The sequence below is a fragment of the Schistocerca nitens genome, chromosome 6, assembly GCF_023898315.1.
Source record: "Schistocerca nitens isolate TAMUIC-IGC-003100 chromosome 6, iqSchNite1.1, whole genome shotgun sequence".
NCBI lineage: Eukaryota > Metazoa > Arthropoda > Insecta > Orthoptera > Acrididae > Schistocerca > Schistocerca nitens.
Window position 1 is genome coordinate 489,204,867 of NC_064619.1, and position 21,392 is coordinate 489,226,258.

The window sequence follows — 21,392 nt, forward strand, 5'->3', positions numbered from 1 at the left end:
AATTTTTTTTCTGTCTGCGAAGAAGATATCATTTTTGTATTGGTGCGTATTACGTAGAGTCATATTGAGTTGATCTGGAACCGTAACAAAAGAGTTTTCCTATTGTTTTGCTTAAGAAAACTGAATTAATATCTTGGAGTACGAAGTGTGTGAGGAAAGCAATGAGACTAATGTCTTACCTACCTCAGTTTTTTTTTTCAAGGAACACTATTGTCCCCTTCAAAGTAGTTCCTTTCTACCTTTAACATGGCGGTCACATTGATTTGAAACTTCTACAGAGTTACAAAATTACGTCCATTTAAGACATTATTCACAAGGACTCAGATCAGGTGAATAGAGGGACTGTGGAACAACAGTAATGCCTTTTGAGCTCAAAGATTCCTTGATGCGAGTGACCGTGTGATACGGGGCGTCATTATGACGCAGCATCTGTTTGTCTGCAATGTCCGGTCGAACTCGATTCATCTTTTCCCTGAGTCTTTCAAGGACATCTTTGTCCGCCCCCGGTAGCTGAGTGGTCAGCGCGACAGACTGTCAATCCAAAGGGCCTGGGTTCTATTCCCGGCTGGGTCGGAGATTTTCTCCGCTCAGGGAGTATGTGTTGTGTTGTCCTAATATTCATCATTTCGTCCCCATCGACGCGCAAGTCGCTGAAGAGGCGTCAAATCGAAAGACTTGCACCAGACGAACGGTCTACCCGACGGGAGGCCCTCGTCATACATTTCATTTCAGGACATCTTTGTAAAATTGTTGGTTCACAGTTTGTCCTGGATGAACAAATTCTTTATGCAAAAAAAGCAACTGTCAGAAGAGGATATAATCTTTGTTGTGAACTTTGATTTGGTCATTCGAGCTTTTTCACGTAGAGAAGACGTCTCAGTGAGCCACTCCACGCTTTGCCGCTTGCTCTCAGGGTCGTACTCAAAAATCCAGGATTCAGCACCTATGAATACACGACTGAACCATTCGTGGTCACTAGCAATTCTCTCAAGAGGATCAACGCACACGTTTCTGCGATTGTCCATCTGCTCAGTTGTCAGATTTTTTGCCATCATTTTGGGCCAGACCTTTCGAATGTGGAAAATTTTGGTCAAACTGTCACGTACGGTGAAAGTGTTTAACAGGTCATCCGTCATCCTTATTGTTAATGTTGGTCTTATCTCACAATAGCACGAACACGTTGGATTTTTTCATCGGGTTTTGAAGCTCAAGCTCTTCCTGCACGACGTTCATTATCAAACTGATCTAGGCTACCAAAAATGACTTATACCAGCGAAAGACTTTTGCTATTGATAAGGGATGTTCCCCATACGCCCATTTAACACTGAGTAAATATATTGAAGTATTGTTAACTGTTAAATGAACTGAGAGTTTATTGGCTATTAGACCGTTTTCATCATTTAGATACTGCTGGATATCTTTCAGTAGCCTTACACTTTCGTCATAGATAGATTTAATCTACATTAAATTTTTTTGCCATGTTTCTTTAACTTTTGATTTCGACTTTTCTAACCTCTATCTTTACTGTGATTCATGTTTAACGTTGATCACAGGGTGTGCTAACAACAATGCCAAGTTACCTAAACCATCTTTGACTGTCGTTGACCGTTGCCTAGCAAATACTTCCGTATTCTCTCGAGTACTTGAAGTGTCGATACGAATTCTTTCTGTGAATTATTGAGTAAAAGAAACTTCATTCTCTTTGAAGTATTGTGGTGTTGAGTTCTACGTTTCGAAAACACCTAAAACAACGTTTAAAAGTTCTTTAGGAACTTTAAAGGATTTGAACGAATCAACACCCAGCTTCAGAAGCGAGGTGCATTGTACCTGCAAGAGGTACGAGTCATTGACTTAAATATCATGTATTTAGTTTCCATACAGAACCGTCTGCAGCTAAAATATCGTATAATCATTTAAATCACAGTGCATTAGTGGACAAATAGTAGCAAACTGAAGCGCGTGGTGGAGTGTGATGTGTTTACAAACCTGAAGTTATTAACGGTACATAACGTGAAACAGCGCAGTGATTTAATTGTTCATGGAGTTTCCAATGTTCAGTGCTTACTTGTAGAGGCAGAAATCGTTATCTAGATTCTGGGGAACTTCATCTGCTCTCAGTTAGTATTCTCAAATTAATTTGTTACTTCCACAATGGCAATGGTGCCAAGTGCACTATCCGATTCCAAACATCTGCTTTGACCCGTGCTATCCTGTGTGACGTCATAACGTTGTGTTGCGAAGGATGTAATCAGTTTGGGTTGTTTCTAAATGTTAATCTGTGTTTGTGTTAGTTACTAATGCAATATATGACGTTTGTAAACCATGCTGTTTATTCTAAATATGTCGTGATGTACGAGGGTGTTGTTTGTGTGGAACTGGAGACCACAGCGTAAACTATCGTGCGGGAAACTAGTAACGATTATATTTTTATTTTGTTTTCTGACAAATGTTTGGCTGTTTCTTTCTGTATTTCTCACGATTTCCGAGAGGAAGGGTACGCAGAAGCTTCAGAGCACAAGATGAACTTTGGCAGAGACACGTTTAGTCAATATGATTATCTTGTTGGTTCTTACAATTATTTAACTGTCTTCGTTGAGGGTGAGCTAAGCCGGGAAAATAGCTGCATTGTTGACATATTCATGAGTGAAACGGGTAATAATGTTATTTATAAGTTTGAAATTTACATATATTTGGCTGATTCTTGAATGTGACTTCACTGACTTGCTCCATGTATGAAATCGATTGTTCTCGTGAGACTGATATGGTATTTATCGGCGGCTCACTCTTGCGGTACATAATTGTTTTGTGCCGCGGTTCACAGTAATGATTTAGCTCAATGGGATTGAGTTTTGGTATTAAATGTTCATTTGTCTGGGGGGGGGGTTGAGCTTTTAATTTTCCTTTGCAGTTTGATTCTATGTTGTGTGTGTATGTATTTTTATGTTTATTCTGAACTAATTAGTGAGTGTTAACCTTCGATCAGCATGATGTTACGTGGGGTTTTGTTTTGGATCTCTGTTCTCGTTTCAGGTCACTCTAAATAAGGGAGCCAGTTGTGTGTGTGTTGTGTCTTTTTGTTTCTTCTGTTCAGTTTAATCTGGCAAAATTCGTTAGTGTCATTTATGGATTACGTGATTTTTTGTGTTGTTTTTTTTTTTTGGGCGTGGGGGGGGGGGGTAATTATTCAAATCCAAATTTTGGTTTTCTGTATATTTACGTTCGGAACATTCCAAAGGAATTAAGAGTTCGTTGTTTCTCGATATTTTTATAGCTCTGGAATGATCGTAAGTTAATCTACATTTACATCTACATCCATACTCCGCAAGCCATCGGACGGTGTGTGGCGGAGGGTATTTTGAGTACCTCTATCAGTTCTCCCTTCTATTCCAGTCTCGGAAAGAAATTGTCGGTATCCTTCTGTATGGGCTCTGATCTCTCTGATTTTATCCTCATGGTCTCTTCGCGAGATATACGTAGGAGGGAACAATATACTGCTAGACTCCTCGGTGAAGGTATGTTCTCGAAACTTCAACAAAAGCCCGTACCGAGCTACTGAGCGTCTCTCCTGCAAAGTCTTCCACTGGAGTTTATCTATCATCGCCGTATCGCTTTCGCGATTACTAAATGATTCTGTAACGAAGCGCGCTGCTCTCCGTTGGGTCTTATCTATCTCTTCTATCAAACCTATCTGGTACGGATCCCATACTGGTGAGCAATATTCTAGCAATGGGCTAAAAAAGTGTACTATAACCTACTACCTTTGTTTTCGGATTGCATTTCCTTAGGATTCTTCCAATGAATGTCAGTCTGGCATCTGCTTTACCGACAATCAACTTTATATGATCATTCCATTTTAAATCACTCCTAATGGCTACTCGCAGATAATTTATGGAATTAACGCTTCCAGTTGCTGACCTGCTATATTGTAGCTAAATGATAAAGGATCTTTCTTTCTAAGTATTCGCAGCACATTACACTTGTCTACATTGAGAATCAATTGCCATTCCGTGCACGATGCGTCAATTCTTTGCAGATCCTCCTGCATTTCAGTACAATTTTCCATTGTTACAACCTCTCGATGTACCACAGCATCATCCGCAAAAAGCCTCAGTGAACTTCCGATGTTATCCACAAGGTCATTTATGTATATTGTGAATAGCAACGGTCAAACGACACTCCCCTTCGGCACACCCGAAATCACTCTTACTTCGGAAGACTTCTCTCCATTGAGAACGACATGCTGCGTTCTCTTATCTAGGAACTCTTCAATCCAATCACACAATTGGTCCGATAGTCTATATGTTCTTACTTTGTTCATTAAACGAATGTGGAGAACTGTATCGAACGCCTTGCGGAAGTCAAGAAACACGGCATCTATCTGGGAACCCGTGTCTATGGCCCTCTGAGTCTCGTGGACGAATAGCGAGAGCTGGGTTTCACACGATCGGCTTTTTCGAAACCCATGCTGATTCCTACAGAGTAGATTTCTAGTCTCCAGAAAAGTCATTATACTCGAACATAATACGTGTTCCAAAATTCTACAACTGATCGACGTTAGAGATACAGGTCTATAGTTATGCATATCTCTTCGACATCCCTTCTTGAAAACGGGGATGACCTGTGCCCTCTTCCAACCCTTTGGAACGCTACGCTCTTCTAGAAACCTACGGTATACCGCTGCAAGAAGGGGGGCAAGTTCCTTCGCGTACTCTGTGTAAAATCGAACTGGTATCCCATCAGGTCCAGCGGCCTTCCCTCTTTTGAGCGATTTTAATTGTTTCTCTATCCCTCTGTCGTCTATTTCTATATCTACTGTCTTGTCATCTGTGCGACAAACTAGAGAGGGAACTACAGTGCAGTCTTCCTCTGTGAAACAGCTTTGGAAAAAGACATTTAGTATTTCGGCCTTTAGTCTGTCATCCTCTGTTTCAGTACCATTTTGGTCACACAGTGTCTGGACATTTTGTTTTGATCCACCTACCGCTTTGACATAAGACCAAAATTTCTTAGGAATTTCTGCCGAGTCAGTACATAGAACTTTACTTTCGAATTGATTGAACGCCTCTCGCATAGCCCTCCTCACACTACATTTCGCTTCGCGTAATTTTTGCTTGTCTGCAGGGCTTTGGCTATGTTTATGTTTGCTGTGAAGTTGCCTTTGCTTCCGCAGTAGTTTTCTAACTCGGTTGTTGTACCACGGTGGCTCTTTTCCATCTCTTACGATCTTGCTTGACTCATACTCATCTAATGAATATTGTACGATGGTTTTGAACTTCGTCCACTGATGATTAACACTATCTGTACTTGAGACAAAACTTTTGTGTTGAGCTGTCAAGTACTCTGAAAGCTGCTTTTTGTAACTTTTGCTAAACAGAAAAATCTTCCTACATTCTTTTAATATTTCTATTTACTGCTGAAATCATCGATGCTGTAACCGATTTATGATCGCTGATTCCCCGTTCTGCGTTAACTGTTTCAAATAGTTCGGGTCTGTTTGTCACCAGAAGATCTAACATGTTATCGCCACGAGTTGGTTCTCTGTTTAACTGTTCAAGGTAGTTTTCAGATAATGCACTTAAAAAAATTTCACTGGTTCTTTGTCCCTGACACCCGTTATAAACGTTTGAGTCTCCCAGTCTATATCCGGCAAATTAACATCTTTACCCAGAACTATAACATGGTCGGGAAATATACCCGAAATATTTTCCAAATTTTCTTTCAGGTGCTCTGCCACAGTAGCTGCTGAGCCAGGGGGCCTATAGAGACATCCAATTACCATGTTTGAGCCTGCTTCAACCGTGACCTTGACTCAAATTATTTCACATTTCACATCTCCGTCAATTTCCTTCGATACTATTGTACTTTTTACCGCTATAAACACGCCTCCCTCTTCACTGACCAGCGGTATACATTCCGATATGAGTTTAGAATTTCATTACTGTTTACATCTGGTTACAGCCAACTGTCGCTAGTACAATGTGGCCGTTGTGACCGTTTATGAATGAGAGCAGTTCTGGGGCCTTTCTATAGACGCTCCTACAGTTTACTATTAGCACATTAACATTGTTTTTCCCTGTTGCATTTTGCCTACTTCTACCTTGCTGCGTCTCAGGAGGCGTGTTTTCGGGCCTAGGGAGGGAATTCTCTAACCTAAAAAACCCACAAGTGCACTCCAAAAGTACTCCGCTACCCTTGTAGCCGCTTCCTGCGTGTAGTGCACGCCTGGCCTATTCAGGGGGACCCTACATTTCTCCACCCTATAGCGGAGGTCGAGAAATTTGCACCCTAGATCTCCGCAGAATCGTCTGAGCCTCTGGTTTAAGCCTTCCACTCGGCTCCAAACCAGAGGACCGCGATCGGTTCTGGGAACGATACTACAACTAGTTAGCTCAGATTCCACCCCGCGAGCGAGGCTTTCCGCCTTCACCAACTCCGCCAACCGCCTGTATGAACTGAGGATGACGTCTGAACCCAGCCGGCAGGAGTCATTGGTGCCGACATGAGCAACAGTTTGCAGTTGGATGCACCCAGTGCTGTCTATCGCCACCGGCAGGGCCTCTCCCCGGCAAGCAGACAGAGTGAAAACCGGCCTTCTTCCCAGACCTTTCCGCTATCTCCCTAAGGGGCTCCATCACCCGCCTAACATTGGAGATCCCAATTACTAATAAACCCCTCCCCCCGTGTGCCTGCTCGGACTTTGCTGAAGGAACGGCCACATGTCCACTCACAGGCAGAGCGGGCGATGCCACACGGCCAGCCTCCACATTGACCATCCGCCTCGTGCGCCGCGAACGCCGCTGAACCCGCCACTCCCCTTGGGGAGAGGGTGGCCCAACCGCGCCCGGTACCCGCGAAGATGTCTCGACAGCAGGGACAGTGCGTGAAGCATGGAATACCTGGGGTGTACCATGCGACGCACCAGACTCCCCACTGCCGCTACACTGCGAGGCAGCGGTCTGAAGACGGCTGACCGCGGCCAACAACACGTTCAGCTGTTCGCGAACAGTGGCCAGCTCCTCCTGCGTCCGTACACAGCAGTCACACATGCTTTCCATCCTAAGACATCAGTTTACTGTAGAGAGTTAATCAACTTGTAACTAGACTGCTAATTCACTAAAGGCGGCTGATAGCTGACTAAACTGTGCTTACTAGACACTTATTGTTGAAAACAATGAAAATAAGCACTACCTGTCTCTGGACTGTATTCAAAACAAACGCTAGCGCTACTGGCACTACAGCTAACTAAAGGGACTCACTCTGACTGTATTCAAAACAAACACTAAATCTATGGAACACTATTACTAGTACTCGAAAATTAAAGTTTCCTAAAAGCAAAAACACACCGAAGAAGAAGTGACAAGTAAGAAAAATACAGTTAATACATAAATTAACGTAGCTCGCTGCACAGCAGTTGTGAAGCAGACGGCAGTTAAAGTTTTTTTAACTTTATCCCCACCCAAAACTCTCTCATTGCCGCGGCTGTCCAGTTACTTTCGTTGTATTTGCCGATTCAAATATTACACGACTTCTTTATGTTTGTTAAGACCTACATTATGGAACAAACGGCCGTAAAGTGTATTTTATTACTGACGATCGATATCGGTCTAGGATCAGACCATGATCGGGTCCAAAACCATCTGAGCTATGCTTCTGCGTAGCTGGAATCGCAGTTAGAGGATGTACATTGTTCCATCATCTATGTTAGCTGTATATACGAAATATTAAGTCCTTTTAACCTCGTAGACTTTTTTCAATGTTACATACGTACAGAGATTACGGAGATGTTTAATAAACTCAAGTGGCAGACTCTGCAAGAGAGGCGCTCTGCATCGCGGTGTAGCTTGCTCGCCAGGTTTCGAGAGGGTGCGTTTCTGGATGAGGTATCGAGTATATTGCTTCCCCCTACTTATACCTCCCGAGGAGATCACGAATGTAAAATTAGAGAGATTAGAGCGCGCACGGAGGCTTTCAGACAGTCGTTCTTCCCGCGAACCATACGCGACTGGAACAGGAAAGGGAGATAATGACAGTGGCACGTAAAGTGCCCTCCGCCACACACCGTTGGGTGGCTTGCGGAGTATGAATGTAGATGTAGATGTAGATAACATCAATGATGGTGCCATGTACACTTGCTGCTATTCAAATTACACAAAAGTACAGGCGATACGGTATAGCCGATGATTATCTGATTTTATACCGAAATCGATCGTCTCTAATAAAATGTACTGTTACAGCTGGGTATTTCACAATGCAGTTCATTAAATCTGCACAATACCAATTCCATAAAATATTTTTATGTCTGTTTCCTACCTTAATGATCTACACTGTGGTTACCCCCTTGAAAAATATCGTCGGACTCTTATTGTTATCTGTGGTTGTTATAGTGACTCATGTAAACTAATCACTCTAAATATGAAGTCGTGAGTCAAAGCAGAGAGGTAGAATTGGAGCATGCTCTATACTCTTTAACTGTTTAATTTCACAGTGACAACGGTATCAGCGATCTTTCCCGCTTGTCGATTACACACACATACTGTCTATGATCATTGTAGGGTCAGGCTTCTGTAATTTTCTTTCGTCTGTCAAGATAAAAACATTTTGGAAAGTGGTGCCAACTGTTGAATCATACTGAGTTGAACTGGCACCGTAACAATAGAGTATACAAGCCATGTTGCTTAAAGAAATTGAATTAATAGCTTGGAATGCTTTTAACTGTTAAATTCATTGGAGTTCATTAGATATTCCTGCGTTTTCGTCATTTAGACACTGTTGGAAATTTTCAATAGCAGAACATGATTATTTCGTCCTACGTAGATTTAAATTACTTAACATTTTATTGTAGTGCTTGTTTAACTATTGATATCGACGTTCCTATACAAAGATGTGCTCCACATTAATTGGCATTCCTGTTTAATGTTGATCACAGGGTATGCTAACAACAATGCTCTGTCACCTAAACCGTCCAGGCCGTTCCTAGAAATTACCTCCGTATTCTATCGAGTACTTGATGTATATATACGAATTCGTTCTGAGAGTTATTCTGTGAAAAGCATCAGATTTGATTCAAGTTTGTTGCTTTGGAGTTTGTGTTTCGGGAATAACTAAGGAAAATTTTTTTTAAATTCTTGGAAAGCGTTAGGAACTTTAAGCGAACCGAACAACAAGCTTCAGAAGCAAGGTGCATTGTATCCGCGAGACGTATGAGGTACTTACTTAACTGTCAACTGTTTATTTACCGTATAGAATCAGATGCAGTTTGAATATCGTACAATATTTTAAATGACTGGGTATGTAGTGGAGAAAAGCTGGGAAACTGAAGTGTAGTGTGATGTGACATCGCAACACGTGAAAAGGAAGAAAACACGGTTCCATTCACATTCCATTGCATTGTTTCAGTACGTCATGCAGCTACAAAGATTACGAGAGTGCTTGACTTCTAGTGACAGATCTCTCTACTGAGCTTTTGACAATGTCCAGTTGCTGGAATCGTGTAATCTCAAATTTATTGCTTAGTTTCACACTGAGTGCGGCGTCACTTATCTCTATCACCAAATCTGTTATTTTATGGCGTGTGTGAATAAGAAGACAAATCATGAACGGGTTCCAGCTGCGTAGAGTCAACGAGTTTACATGGCAGCGTACAAAAATATTTCCTCTTCCTGTTACTTAGCCGGCCGCGGTGGTCTAGCGGTTCTAGGCGCTCAGTCCGGAACCGCGCGACTGCTACGGTCGCAGGTTCGAATCCTGCCTCGGCCATGGATGTGTGTGACGTCCTTAGGTTAATTAGGTTTAAGTAGTTCTAAGTTCTAGGGGACTGATGACCACAGATGTTAAGTCCCATAGTGCTCAGAGCCATTTGAACCATTTTTTTCCTGTTACTTCAAAAAATTAAATTAATATCTTGGAGCATCGTTAATTGTTAATTCCGTTGGGTCGTACATGTTCTTGTGTATTTAACACGACGGTGAAGATTTGTTCTCTGTTCAGTGTTTAACTTACGTTGTTGATGACTCTGCCACAACGAAGGAAAGCTTCCGCCCAGCGAGAATACACAGAGACAGACATAGGGGTAGCTTAAAAATCGCAATCTCGTCAGACAATGCCGAAAGATTTGGGATTTATACCACCACACGGTCGCATAGTTTATTAATTAGAATTTTATGCCTCCAACACGACAATGCTGTAACTATACATAAAGCAAATAACCGATCTTGCCTCACAGAGTCATATTGAGCGACCGTAGGACAGTAAACAAATAATGGAGTAATGTCTGGCTAAATATGAAGTTCTAATAACTATACTTGGTGTATATCTGAAACTAGCATAGTGTTGTTTCAAATAATTGCTATCAAAGAAAAATTATTCTTTGCAGAATGAATGTACGACATAATGAACATCACTTTGCCTGGATTCGAAGAACTGGTGTTATTTTGATTCATCTATTAGGAATTATTAACAAAGAATTGGAATAGTCAATTGTTGACTAGTCATAAATTGATGAACTTTTTCAAGTAAAACAATGATATTCCATCGATATGGATTTTATAGAACACTGACAGCTATTTTTATTACGAAGGCTAAGTTTACAGACACGACATCACAGTCCCAAGCTTTTTCATGCAATCCACTTGTGAAACATTGCTATTAAATTTACTCGTGGAGATAGTCTGGCCATATCTAACGTGCTACCCATTATTGTTGCAGCAATGTTCCGACGCATGAAGAAGTTTTTCTCCCGGTGTGTGGGAGGGGAGAAGAACTTGGTCGCTGTTCGAGGAACTTTTGAGGTGAGGCACGTCACATTACATTACTGGTATCATGATATGAAAAACTGTAAAGTTTGGGAGCTACCTGATTGTGCACAGCATGGTTATTAGATATTACAGACTGCAACGATTTACCACAAATGAATCTGTGATTCGTGATTCGCTATAAACATCCCATGTGACAGGTCCCTGCTCCAGTTACGATTATGTCGATTTTATGTTGGTTTCAGTGCAGGGAAGGCAGGGCATTTAAGAGAATAGTGAGGTTCAAAGTGGGAAAACAGAAAAAAATTCAAGAATGAATTACAATGTGAAAATTAGCGAAAAACCTTACTACACACGTACGCATAGACACACAAACACATACACACACTCATACACACAATTACCAAAATTATATCTAAAATGATTTCCATATCTGGTTTTAAATGTGACTATATTTCACTGGTTAAGTGGAATGATCTAAAGTACCAACTAACTAACGTACTACGTCAGAACAAGCGACTGGTTGATGACGATATTGCAGACCATCTGCCTGCTCTACAACTTACCTGCTAACCGGAGTTAATATCTGATGACCAAAGGAAATGTGTACAGGGATTTAAGACTTCCAAGCCTAATCCTGTGTTTGGAGGAGCCAGAGAATAAAGAAATTGGAACTGTCAGCAAAAATTATTGCAGTCCCACTTATTTTCCTTCCTAAAGAAACAACACACAGGAACACGGGATAGAAAGATTATAACTGTGCCTCAAGTACTTCCACTGTATTCCACTGTAGCCCTCTGTCGTTCCAGTTTAACGCTTCGTTCGTAGGATAATGGTAATGGGCGTGGGTCAAACAGGGGTGTAACTTGGATGTTTCTGCCTGTCAGTGTATACTCACTATCGTTACCTATACGCCCATAAATGCTTAGTAAATGTTAAACTTTGTAACACCTGTACATGTTAGGAACTAGCGCTGTCTCTGAATTATAAGCATGCTGTACATCATAAAACTAATAATTTATTTTCCAACAGATGCGTCAGTTCACGCTTGACGCGTGTTTTGTTGAGCTGCTGCAAAAACGGCTGCAGGAAGAAGAGGAAGAAATACGTGCCAGTCCGGTAAGTGTAAATGCGATCAGTATAGATAATGATAGCATGTATTTGAAAAGTGTATTTTTCGTTTCATGATCACATGTTGCCTCACTTCCTAATGTGGTCCTCGTTATTGCTCTGTTTCCGAGTGTTTTACCGAGTTGTTGTTTGGATTTTGTGCACAATGCTTCGATGATGATCCCAGCCGTGTTCCTCGGGTGCAGCGAGTTTTGCCGTTACTTGTACTTACTGATTGACACTAACCATTCCGTGAACGTCACACGACCTGAAGAAGGTGGCTTGGTCAGTCGTTGAAATACTGCGCGTAAAAATGGGAACATCATCTCGGCGAAATTTCCGGAAGCACATCATTAACCAATCACTCCGAGGAAACCTTGAAGATGCCGTGATATTAGTTATTTGTTAGTATTACTATTTGTTGAGACGTGAGGACGAGTGATGTTACTTGGATATGAAAATGAATCATTCTGTATTTAATACCGATACTGTAGCCTGCTAAATTCGTGATTAATGTAACATTTTTATAGCATAGGAATGAGAGTAACTTCTGAATTACTTAAACTTCTGAATTACTTGATATGTTTGATAACAAAAACTAATAATTTCTTTTCCAACAGGAGCGTCAGTTCACACTTGACGAGTTTTTTGAGGAGCTACTGCAGAAACGGCTGCAGGAGGACGACTAAAGCCATGCTGCTACGGTGAGTGAAACTTCAATCCGTAGAGGAAACAATAGATTTTGTTTTCTAAGTGTATTTCTCGTTTCATGACCACACCGTAACTGCTTTCAGAACGGTGATCTGTGTTATTTTTCCGAGTCTACAATTGTACGTATTTAATATGACTGAAATGCTGTCAGCTTACGTGAAACGACAAGCCTACAAAATGCAAAATTCTATGGTCGATACGTAAATTTTGTTATACTGAGATGTGGGTAGTTACCATGATACTAGCACTATTGTTGTTCTATAGCAATTGTGAGCAGAGTCCTGGTTCTCTTGCGACAGTAATTTTTTTGCCCTAGTAATGGTACGTTCCCGTTTAATTCAAGAATCAACGCAACAATATGGTTGCCTTCACTTTCACAATATTGAGAGGTTTCAGAAAACATTCTCCTGTATCTCCTCCCTGCCATAAAACAGTAATCAAATTTTGAATATAATTTCAGCTACAGCGTTCCGAGCTGGTTTTACTTTGTCTTTTAGTTCCGTTCTTTCATACCATATGAACGTTTGTTTTTCTGGCATATAATTATGCATGAATCCCTCCAAATTTAAATTCAACATTTGCAGAACTTTTTCTAAGAGACTCCAAGATTCAGGCACCAGTGCGTATAACTATATTCACAATTCTCTCGCTTTTATATGCAGAACCTAATTGAGTATAACGGTCAATATAACGGTCGAAATACTCTCATACTTATAACAACTACTTTCTATCATGATACAATGATTTTTTCTTAGAAACAACTGTGTACTCAGGGAGCAGGAAAGTGACAAAAATGTCGATGGGGTAGTTTTTACGTTTAAATCCGTATTTTCGATACTTAGTAGCCTTGGATTGATGAACAAGGTCTACAGGACAATCCTTTTGTTGAAACTGTATCTGGGGAGCAGAACAATTTATAAAACGTATTTTGATTGCATTCTTTTACTGGAATATTACAACGAAACGTGTTACATTTGTTCCAATAGCTACAAACTACTAACTGTTCTTCTTGTCTGTTTTACAGTGTTTACAATATCGATGCAAAAATCTACGCTATAGTAGCCTCGGCTTCTATGATAGCTTAGCAAGTTTCTTTACATGAGTCATATCAACCCACCATTATGTAATCATGTTTCTTAGTTCCGAATTTTATATTTGTCTTCAGGTCACTGCAATGGTCTCCACGCCAACCACGGAGGCTCCATACTCCACACCGTGCAGCTGTTCAGAGCCACCAAATCACACGCTGCACGTTGGGGGCGCCGCCGTCAACTCGGCGTCCGCACAAGACTGTGTGGCTGCTAAACCGCTAGACTGCGATACCGCGGCCAATACCACCTGTAATGACAGTTGCCAATTCAATAAAACTTCGGTTTAGTGGTATAACATGGTCGAGTTACTTATTTTTGTTCGGTGGCGTCGTGATAACCCACGGGACTCGCATTTGGATTGACGTTGGTACAAGTCCCTGTTCGACCCACACCTAGGGCTTCGGTGGTTTCTCTAAATAGATTAAGGCAACCACATGGATGGTTCCTTCATAATAAAACTCGAACGAATTTCTCCGAAATGCGAGCTCCGACTGTCATCACCTCCCCGTCGATGGACGTTAGCACCGAATAATTTCTACTTCTCTACCCAATTTGAGCAAGAAATTGATTTGATCAATAATTTAAAATGTTGTTGTCCTAATGGTATACGAAGGAAAGCATTTGGAGCTCACAGGACTAACCTTTCAAAATTTGCTACGTAAGTTTTATCGCCAAATCACTTACTAACGATAAAACTTAGAACAGTGCAGGCGTTCGTATCTAAGAATGACAAATTATTCCCTGTAATCCCGACACTTACTCATTAACTCAGTGAGCCACATGTAATATAACCCAATATTATTCAGAAACTAAAGAGTAAACGACATTTGACTTCGACAAGATACAAGGTTACGGTAGTTGGTTAGTTTTTATTCTTTTATGACCACCTTAACTTGTACCTGTAAAACTATATGGTGGCGAAATATAAGGTATGTTGACACACTTAACATCTGGTCGTAACAGAAGCATGTCGAGTGACTTTGAAAGTAGGAAACGTAAGTTAAAGCACTCTTAAATGGTTCAAATGGCTCTGAGCACTATGGGACTCAACTGCTGTGGTCATTAGTCCCCTAGAACTTAGAACTACTTAAATCTAACTAACCTAAGGACATCACACACATCCATGCCCGAGGCAGGATTCGAACCTGCGACCGTAGCAGTCGCACGGTTCCGGACTGCGCGCCTAGAACCGCGAGACCACCGCGGCCGGCTAAAGCACTCTTAGTGTAATCAAACTGATACTGCATTGCATTGTATTCCATTGCGAAAATAATAATTAGGATATCCATGGAACCACAAACAAATAAACGAAGCAATTGATGTTAGTTAGGAACGTATGCTCAGCCTTAAAATCTACGCCCCCAGTTCACAGAGAATGCGTGACCAGTTCTGCTTTTATTGCGGACGTCGCTTCTTATGACGTACCCTTTCTCCTATGATTTTTAATACCTTATCTTTCACTTTGACCACTGTAGTAACGTTAGAGAGGAAAATTAGGTGGCAGGAGACAGGTGTACTTTTTTTTGTCTCTTTCCCAAAAGTAATGAGTCATTTGGAAGGTTTACGGGCACTACGACTTTTTTGTATATTATTTCATATAATCCTCGCTTTCAAGGAAAAAAATCCTTTTCCCCAACAATAAATTATCTGTTTAAACGTCTTGCTCTCGAATGTCAAAGTCATTCGCATGTAGCGAACTGATCTTTGCCTCCACAATTTAACAGTGAGGCTTGAATCTGGGGCAAAACATTGAGCTGTTTGGTCATTCCAGTATCAGAGCACAACGCTCCAACATTTTAACCGTTAATTTTATTTGTACCACAGCACATCGCTCCAAAATTTTAACCGTTAAATTTACTTCACTAGTCCAACAATTGCCCACTTGTAGCATAATAAAGGATTACATTTTTACGAAACTGATTTATAGCTATTACCGGCCGTGATGTGATTTAAGTCGTCGAGGTGACAGAACTGTTGTGTGAGCCCATAGTGCCTGGTGAATTATTGAGAATAGAGTCTTCTATACCTACCATCCACTTTCATTTATTACTTCATCACAAGCCCCAAAATGCAACACAAATTTTATTTAAAAATGGTGTTCAGGAGGTCATAATCATCCGCTTCCATGCATCAAAATAAAAAAAATCAGTTACAAAATCGTCAAAATTACGAATAGTAAATATTCAGCCTAACCGGGAAACCGAGGCCATTTCGGGTTTTTGGGCGGACACAAATGAAGTTATCAAATAAAACAAGAAAATCACGAAAATATTGAAACATACAAACCAAAATAATCAGAACACGATGCGACGAGTGGCGTCGAAGATGTAAAAGTAAAAGCATGAAATTAGTGCGACGCATCTGGTATGTGAAACATCTTGAGCTACATAACTCGAATGAAAAGCCAGACACCAATACAAAACCCAGAAGGCGATACCAACTCAAAGCCAAAAAGCGATAACAGTATATATGGCCAAAACGTGCGGCAATTAAATGAACGCGGTAGCAACGACAACATTTGGGATTATCCCACGGTCCGATTCCACACGTTTTCTTTGAGGCATGGCGTCATATTTGTAATAAAAAGCATAGTTTACTCCAGTTACTAAAGAGAGCCACCAATAACATTTACTTACAGGCCACTCACTTGCTTCAATATGACGGAAAAATACACCATTATTGCTGCAAACCAACATAAGAATTAAGCGAAAAGTTTTACTCACTTAATGAAAAGAAAGTAATGGTACAGGTGAGGAAATTGGGATGTTCTGGGCGGGGTTAAACTAAAAATGCTACAGTAAGACCATCACCATTTCAAGGTAACCACAGAATCGAAAAATAGATGGAACAAAGAAATACTAGAATTCCACGACAGGAATAGAATATTTTACTTGACCTATAGCTCAAACGAAGACAGCGACACCCCCTAGAAATAAAAACAGCCATAATAATTAGTATCGGTAATGCCATCTCAGGGGAATTCCACGTGACGTATGTAGCTGAAACGAAGACACTGACAGCAGCCCATGCCCCCCCCCCCCCCCCCAAAAAAAATACAATAATAAGCATTCTGTTTTTCACTATATCTGCACGCCCATCGTCCCCTACGGTAGAATTAACCAAATAAAAAATTTAAAACTTCATTTGTAAGACATTTCCCATCCATAAAGGAAGTACAGTCGCACACCAAATAAAAAAAAACCTAAGGAAGTTATTACCAGCCATAGACAACTTCAAATTAATGAAATGAAGCCCCAAAACACACACACACACACACACACACACACACACACACACACACACACACACACACACACACCGTACTGCAAACAACAAAATATTCAAACACCATTCTAAGGCAAAACTACACACAAAAAAATGACAAACACACAACACTCATTCTATATATCCAAGCTACAAACGAAAAATAACAACTGAAATACTAAAAACTAATAAATAACCAATAATTACCATACACTCAATCTCATTCAAAGGCGCCTTTACTACAAACCAAGTCACAAACCCAGATATCCGCCAGAAAGAATCAGGCACCGCTAACAACGTCTCCTACAAAAACAATCCATTTCGAGTACGCCGCGGCTCCACGATGTCACACTCGGAAAAAGACAAAAACATGTATAAGAACCAAGATTATAAATATGACCTAACTATTCTCACCCTAGACAAACGTGCCACATTCGACAAACAACCAAATATTTGTGAGAAGCACGATTATAAATATAGCCACAAATCGTTTATTTAACAACAGTTTAAGCTGTTCTCTTATGTTTTGCCTACCCTCGGAAATGGTTGCGACTTATAGAAAGAAGAAGTTAGGCTTTTGGGGATATGCGCATGATCCGATTCAATCCATCGGCTTTGACTCATTACTTCATCTTTGCATTAAACAGCATATACAGTTTAAACCAGGTACTAAAATAAGGTCGCTAACATCCTTCGCATCGCAAACCCAGGAAATCACATAGGACGTCGTTGGTCAAAGCCGTCGAGAGGAAACGGACAGTGCACTTTGCACCAACACTTGACATATACCACAACGAATATCCCGATAAGAATACAAAAGGCAAAAAATTACACCTACGGACATAGCACAGTACCGAAACCATGGATTCACCAATAGAGCACCATTTAACCGCAAAAATGTGACTTTTTTACACTCACGTGAAAATAGTCATTTTATATTTAGAATTAAATTCCTGCAGACTTACGTATTTCGTAATCATCGAACTATCACCCTTCCTTATTTCAGTGTTATTAACATTAAGGTTCACTAAATAAATTGAGAGAAATAATTGTCGACAGGAAGATGCATTTACAAGTGATTCCACGCACACGTAAGTTGTAATCACTGTTTACCCTGTTACTGAGACAACCAAAGATAATGTTTAAGCTCTGGAGGATTAGGAGTGCAAGCAGAGACAAGCGTAATATCATTATTTCTATTAACTATACTTGTGAATTCACTAACGTGCCCACACCATCAGAATTTGCAGCGCTCCTTGTAAATACAACACAAACTATAGTCATGGCATAAACTGACACTACAGGCGCCCCTAAGCAAAACAGCCATCGTTTCGCTCCGCACGCGTATGTCATTCGACACACTTGTACATCACAGCTCAGACCTAAGCGATATCAAACTCTTAACTTTTGATTGCATCCTATCCTTTCCAGGCCAATACATTTTAGTGTTCTAGGTAACTCTAAAATTCTGTAGCTCAGCACCATAATGACTCTGATGACTGTCTCGTGCCGATTGAAGGTAATTTCCTGAAACAACCCCTATCCTTTGCAGTTCATCCACTTTTCTCTTGCAGCCTGACAGAGATTTCCATATTTTTGATTGTTTGAGGAATACTGGAGGCGTTTGATGAGAACAGTGTGTCCCGCCGCAATTGATTGGGCTAGCCATGCAATATTGACATTCTCGTACTTGTCACTTCGCTCTAGAGGGTAACAAAAGGATCCACACGAATAGTTTTGTTTGTGTATTCACAGTACAATGCTTAACTCCGAATTGTTGTGGCTTTAGTACAGCGTGCTTCTGTTTCTCTAACCATGCCTGGTGTTAGCAACTTAGTAACAAGTAAAGAACGCAAGAGGCAGTAACCAAAATTAACTTTTCCAGTCTAATAAAAACGGTCAGTTTCAACATAAGCTTCCCCATTGGACCAGCTCCTCACTATCGGGAAGAGCGATGACAACTTACATTAAAGGAATCATGGGGTATCTTCACTGCATGCAAATATCAAATACTTCTACAACAGAAATCGCACACGGGAACACTTTCACGCGACGTATTAAGTATAGACAATAGGTCCTCTTCTAACAGCAACTTATCGCAGATCGGTCGAGCTACGGAAGGTACTAGTCGACTGAACAACTGAACAAAGGGCATATCAGTCTTGTTTTGAAGAAAACACGCGTAACTGTACGCCTATGTCACAGACGTTATTTCGTTGTAGAAATGTGGAGCATGTTTTATGATCACGCATTGCGGCGTTCTTCGAGATGTGACCAATTTCACCAGTACTAGCTGTTATCCGGAGATTCTCAGATCTCTCAGAAATATAATTACACATCACTCCCGTCGACATATTGAGAACTTACTCCAGTGATAATAGAGTTCCGCATTTGTTTGTAGAATATATGAAGCAAACTGGTGTATACCTGTATTATTATAATTGGATCACGTCCTCAGTATGTCGACGAGACTGACGTGTCATTATATTTCTGGAGGATCTGAGAATCTGAATAGAACCTGGTTTCGAAATAAACTATTTCACAATAAGCGATCTTAGCTTTCAATATTATACATTACAACTTTAGATCGCTCCAACGACAAGTGTGAATTATAACTGCACAAGGGTCGTTCAATAAGTAATGCAACACATTATTTGCGAAAATTATTTTTTCAAGATTCCAATTCTCCATATTATTCCCCACTCTTTTGGCTACAAAATCATATTTTTTCAACACGATTTCCGTTCAGGCCTTTATGCCCGCGTGGTGCAGCACTACTGGTCAACATGTGTTGCTGCATCAATAACCTCCCCATCATCCACATACTGTTTCACGTAGGGTGCACCTTTCATTGGGCTGGATGAGCAGCTTTGAACTTTCTCTTCGTAGGAGAGTGGTTTGTCGACAGTCGATGTATTGCCGTTTTGTTTCTGGTTCGAATGGAAAGAGGTTCGCCTGTGACGATGATCGATAAAAACTTGACATGATTAGCCTTATAACTCTCAAGCAGTTTCAAACAGATGGTCCTTCGTTGCTCCTTATCGTCTTCCGTTAGACGGCGAAGGACATAGTGGGCACACACCTTTGAGTACCCCTACTTGCGGACGAGTACGTCAGCACTACCAACAGAGACGTCCAGTTTTGTAGCGAGGTGCTTGACTGTGATCCGTCATTCGCCTCAAATGAGTGTATCCGCACGTTCCAACATTTCAAGATTCACAGCTGTGTACAACTGGCTGGCACGCAGTAGATTAGACAAGTTTGCACGACCTTTTAGTGATGACAGTAGCGATACCCAACAACTCACTGTGCTTTTGTTCACTGCCAGGTACCCATAGAAATTCTAAAAGCACCTACGAATATCTGTGACTCCCTGATTTTCCACCAAAAGGAACTCATTGACAGTTCTCTGCTTGAAATGTACCGCCATTACAGCCGCTGTTTTGGAGGCTACGTATAGATCTGCCACCTATACGAACTACATGAAACTATACGGGCTTGAGTGGTAATATCACCATGTTCCACAATAAACTCTCTAGATTTCAACCAAAACAGACTGAGAAAAAGTGTGTTGCTTTAATTATTGAACAACCCTCGTAGCTCAAAATGGTTCAAATGGCTCTGAGCACTATCGGACTTAACAGCTATGGTCATCAGTCCCCTAGAACTTAGAACTAATTAAACCTAACTAACCTAAGGACAGCACACAACACCCAGCCATCACGAGGCAGAGAAAATTCCTGACGCCGCCGGGAATCGAACCCGGGAACCCGGGCGTGGGAAGCGAGAACGCTACCGCACGACCACGAGATGCGGGCAACCCGCGTAGCTATTACAAGTCGTATGTTTTTAGGCTAGTTAGTATTTCCAAATATACATGGCAATAGCAAGACATTAATGCTTATTTCCCCGTGGGCAGCAGGTCAGATGTTGAAGCGTGAATGCATGGACACAAAACAAGTTGTCTCTACTGACTGGCGTTGTGGTGCAGTTACGATCATCCGTAAAACATCACGCTGTACAGTTTGTTATGTGTTTGTAGGAAGGCTGTGCGACGCACGAAAAAAAAAACAACGAACATATTCATGAGGGTAAATATTAAGGTACCACATGTACAAATATGTGCACTTATACTCACTACACACTCTATGTAAATGATGCAGTCGATAACGATGAAAGCTCTACGAGACTGATTGCAGACGATTCTGGTTGTCAATGGGAGCGCTGCCACACCAAGAAACTGTATCGAAATGCAGGAAGACCTGCAAAGGATTGACGACTGGTGTAGTTGATTCTGATCTCACACAAATGTAATGCGTTATTCCAGATATCTATTACTTTTCTATTACACCACTGGCAATGAATAACTGGATACAACACTAATCTGAAAACACCTGAGAATAGCCAGCAGATCACAACTTGAGATTTATTGGAGCATCATGAAAAGAGTGTTAACTCATCCACG